Source organism: Tursiops truncatus, chromosome X (genome assembly GCF_011762595.2).
Source record: "Tursiops truncatus isolate mTurTru1 chromosome X, mTurTru1.mat.Y, whole genome shotgun sequence".
Taxonomy (NCBI): domain Eukaryota; kingdom Metazoa; phylum Chordata; class Mammalia; order Artiodactyla; family Delphinidae; genus Tursiops; species Tursiops truncatus.
In genome coordinates, this window is record NC_047055.1 from 60208227 (window position 1) to 60213045 (window position 4819).

General features: G+C 41.0%; 1 pseudogene; it reads right to left on the reverse strand.

Annotated features, from left to right (window-relative positions):
* Positions 1–3528: 3528 nt before the first annotated feature.
* On the reverse strand, positions 3529–3795 carry LOC101330867 (ATP synthase F(0) complex subunit f, mitochondrial pseudogene; annotated as a pseudogene).
* Positions 3796–4819: the final 1024 nt, after the last annotated feature.

Below are 4819 nucleotides of genomic sequence, written 5' to 3' on the forward strand. Positions count from 1 at the left end.
TTTGTATTTGTGCATTTCTGTAAGCAGTCTCATCTTCCAGACTTTACAGGTTTACTTTTGCACTAACAGTTCTTCACCAGTTCACTTAGTGTGGAATTCTGTACAGGTCAGCTGGTAGTGTCCTTGAGTGGACGAAGCTTACTATTAGGGCATACTTTTGGGCAAGGCTACATAATGAGCTCTGAGGTTGGGCAGACTTGTGCTGCTGGCTGAGAACTGTTGGCTAGGACTGCTGGCTTTATTCCCTGCACAAATAAGTTTATAAGATGAGCTCCACATTTGCCTGTGTTCTCTGGTCAAGCTTTCTAGATGGTTCGGACTGAGTACTATACTCATAAGTAGACAAGACTATGACTTAGATTCCGTACCCTGGTAGGGGAGAAGAATGGGCCCCAAGGCCTGCATTGCTCATTGTTTGGTGACCCAAATTAATCAAGAATGTGCATTGCATTTCCTGGCCAGACAGGTCCACAAGTTTTGTTCTGAAGATGGGGAAATCCATGGGATCTGTTCTCTGTTCATATGGGACTGTAAGCAGGGCTGTATGGTGGGCTCCACAGCTTCCACAGTGATCTGGTTAGGTTCCCTGGTCAAGCAGACTGATAACTGGATTCAACAGTGAGCAGGGCTACAAATTAGTTTCCCTGCCCAGGAAGGTGCCCATGTATGCCCCAAATCTGGAATGACTCTTGTTTGGTGATCAAATGTGGCAGAACTATACACCTAGATCCCTGGTCTGACAGGCCACTGTCCTAGCTCTACAGATGGGTAGGTTCACTAGACAGGCTCTCTGCTTAAGTACTGTTGTAACTGAAGTTGCAGGATCAGCTATACAAATTTCCAGAAACTCTGGTTAGATTTCCTGGCCAGGGCTGGCTGGACCTTGTATTCAGCTTTCAGTAGGGCTATAAATTAGCTTTCCTGCTTGGGTGGGGCTGCAGAAAAGGCCATAGGGCTTGCATGGCTCTTTGGAAATCAAATTCAACAGAACTGTGTGCTAAGCTCCTTGGATATACAGGACCTCTGTCTTGTCTCTGTATATACAGATCTGTTTGCTGGGCTCTTTGGTCAAGTGCTGCTGAATCTGGGCAGCAGGATGGGACACTGAGATTCCAGGGAGCTCCATTTAGGTTTCCTGGTTGGCAGGGTCAGAGGCTGTATTCAGAAGCATGCAAGACTACAGATTATCTTCCCTGACTAGGGAGAACCACAAAATAGGTCCCAAGGCTAGCAAGACTCTTGTTTCAAGAGCTAATCAGGCAAAACTGCACCAAACTCTCTGGCCATATAGGGTTGCTGGCTTGGCTCTGCAGATAGGCAAAGCTGCTGGCCAGGCTCTAAAGCAGTTCCCATGTTCTCAGGACAGGCTTCTTGGACATGTGGACCAGGAGGTTCCCTCAGCAATGGGCAGGCCTGTGAATTAGCTCCTCTAGAAAGGCACAGTGTTAGAACTAGTTTTAGGCCAGCAAGACTCTTTGTATGTGGTCTTGACTTCAGCAGTACTGTGATACAAGTTCTCTAGTCAAATGGGACCATTGGCTTTGCTCTTTAGACAGTCAGCACTGCCTGATGAGTTCTCCACTCAACAGTGCTGGGCTAATCAACCTCACAAGATTTCCAACCAGACTTCTTTCTTGAACAGGGCTGGGAGCAACACTTAACAGTGATAGGGGTTATGACTTAAGTCTCCTTCTTTGACAGAGGGGAAGACCAGGTTCCAGGACCAAAAAGGCTCTTTGTTTCTGGTCCCATATCAAGCAGGCCTGCATCCTGCTGAGTTCTTTGGTCAGACTGGACCACCATTTTGGTTTTGTGGATGATCAAACCCACTTGGTTTGGACTTCTATTTGTGTGCCAAAGCTAGAAATACAGTCTGACAAGGTCTGAGAGCTGGTTGCTACAAGCCACCTGCCTGCTTCTCCATCACAGTCCAGTTCTCAATGGTCAAGATCCATAGAGTCCCCCACAATCCCCATTAGGCAAGTCCAGAGTGACTCTCTTCAGAAACAACCCACAATGCTTGGGGATGTCTACCCTGGGCTCTCTTTTTCCCACTGGAGGAAAAGTAGTGTTGCCCTGGCTTAGGGGAGGAGCAGTGTGGCCAAAGGGTAGCCATTCCTCTTACTCTTCTAACACAGCCCATCTGTGTTATATATATCTATATAGATGTAGGTGGGCAAATAAAGTGGGATTTTTTTAATTTTTTATTTATTTTTAATTATTTTTTTACTGGAGTATAGTTGATTTACAATGCTATGTTAATTTCTGCTATACAGCAAAGTGAATCAGTTATACATATACATATATACACTCCTTTTTACATTCTATTCCCATATAGGTCACTACAGAGTACTGAGTAGAGTTACTTGAGCTATACAGTATATTCTTATTAGTTATCTATTTTACCATGTCACTACAAATGACATCATTTTGTCCTTTTTTATAGCTGAGTAATATTCCATTATATATAATACCACATTTCTTTTTAAAAATTTTATTTTACATTATAGTTGATTTACAATCCACAATATATTTTTTAAATACTCTTATGCAACTTAATAGAAAAGCAAACAAGCAACCCAGTTAAAAAATGGGGAGAGGCTCTGAATAGACATTTTTCCAAAGAAGGCATATAAATGACCAACAGGCACTAAAAAAGGTGCTCAACATCACTAATCATCAGGGAAATGCAAATCAAAACTACAATAAAATATCACCTCACATCTGTAAGAATGGCTATTACTAAAAAGCAAGAAATAACAAGTGTTGGCAAGGATGTGGAGAAAAGGGAACACTTATGTACTGCTAGAGGGAATGCAAATTAGTGTAGCCATTATGGAAAACAGTATGGAGGTTCCTCAAAAAATTAAAACTAGAACTACCATATAACCCAGCAATTCAACTTCTTGGTATTTATCCAAAGGAAACAAAATCATTATCTTGAAAATATACCTGCATCCCCATGTTCAATGCAACATTATTTACAATAGCCAAGACATGAAAACAACAAGGGTTCATCAAGACATTAATGAATTTTTTTAAATGTGGCATATACACAATAAAATATTATTCAGTCATAAAAGAAGGAAATCCTGCCATTTGTGACAACATAGATGATCTTGAGAACATTATACTAAGTGAAGTCAGACAGAGAAAGACAAATACCAATACTGTATGATCTCATTTGTATGTGAAATCTAAAAAAAAAAAAAAAAGTCAAAAACAAAAATATAAAACTGAAGCCATAGATACAAGAGAACAGATTGATGGTTGCCAGAAACAGTGAGTGAAATGGGTAAAGGTGATCAAAAGCTGCAATTTTCCAATAATAAAATAAATAAGTCATGGAGGTATAATGTACAGCATGGTGAGTATTCTTAATAATACTGTATTACATACTTGAAAGTTGCTAAGACAGATTTTTTTTAACCAGTCATCTTTTATTGAGTGTTAATTCTCCATTAGGGTATGAAAGGATTCAGGGGTGCCCGGCAAAGGTCATGGTCAAGAATGCAGAGTGCACCCTCTTCAGTGGTACTCACTTGGCTGCTCATGTTCAAGTTCCTTGTAAGAACAGCAGTAGTTGAAAATCACATAAGCTGCCAGCACCATAGAAAACCCAGTGATACTCCCTTTCTTCACGTTGAAATACTTGTTGTAATATCAGTAATAACCTATTTGAAACGCTCCAGTAATGCCTTTAGGGATGAAACCCCACATTATTATCCAGCTAGGCAGCTCCTTTAATTTGATATCCAGGAGCTTCTTCTCCTTCAGTGGTACAACTGATGTCATCTTAGAGTCCTGGCTGTCTGCTCCAACCTGAACTCTTCCATGTTGAGCAAGGTTTGAGGCATAACTAAAGGCCTCCCCACATTCTTCATCTTCATAGTGTTTCTCACCACTATGAATTCTCCGACGCAAAAAAAGTGATGGCTTTTTCCGGATATAAATGTCTTTCTAATGCTGATTATTTTATAACTTGAATCCAAATCTGTAATCCAGCTTCTTGTTTCTTCTCTCACAACCATTCAGCATTCTTCTCCTTGCTCCAGTAACACAATTATGTCTGGCTCATAAATGGAATGGTCCACTAAGACCAAATTACTATTGCTCTCCATCAACACATCATAGTACAACTTCTTCTGAATAGGATCAAGAAATTCCAACACATGCTGAAAGAACTCTTTGGCCACATCCCTGAAAGTTATTGCTTCATAGGCCATGGTTTTAGACCTGCAAGAGCTGATCAGTCCTCAGGGTTTATTTACCAGAAAAAAACAGAGTCCAGAAAACCCAAACCTGAGATTGGGTACCTTGGTCTGTTGTGAGCAGATCTTCCTTCTCCCATGTCTAACTTCAAAATTGAAAAGAGGTCATATAATCCCAAGGAGAAACTCTTTTGTGACTGTCCCCCACGGGCTGTGCACAGTCATTTCTGCAGCAACTTACACAGGTTTCTTGCTTGGATGGTTGCTAGTCACAAGCAGTTTGCAACAAGGAGCCTGGAAAAAGGCTCAAAGTGGAAGTTACCTCGTCAGTTGTGGTCCATACCACATTTATTTATCCATTCCTCCATCAATGGACATTTAGGTTGCTTCCATGTCCTGGCTTTCATAAATAGTGCTGCAGTGAATATTGGAGAACAGGTATCTTTTCGAATTATGGTTTTCTCCAGTTATATGCCCAGGAGTGTGATTGCTGGATCATATGGTAGCTCTATTTTTAGTTTTTTAAGGAACCTTTATACTGTTCTTCATAGTGGCTGTAACAATTGACATTCCCATCAACCGTGTAGGAGGGTTCCCTTTTATCTACA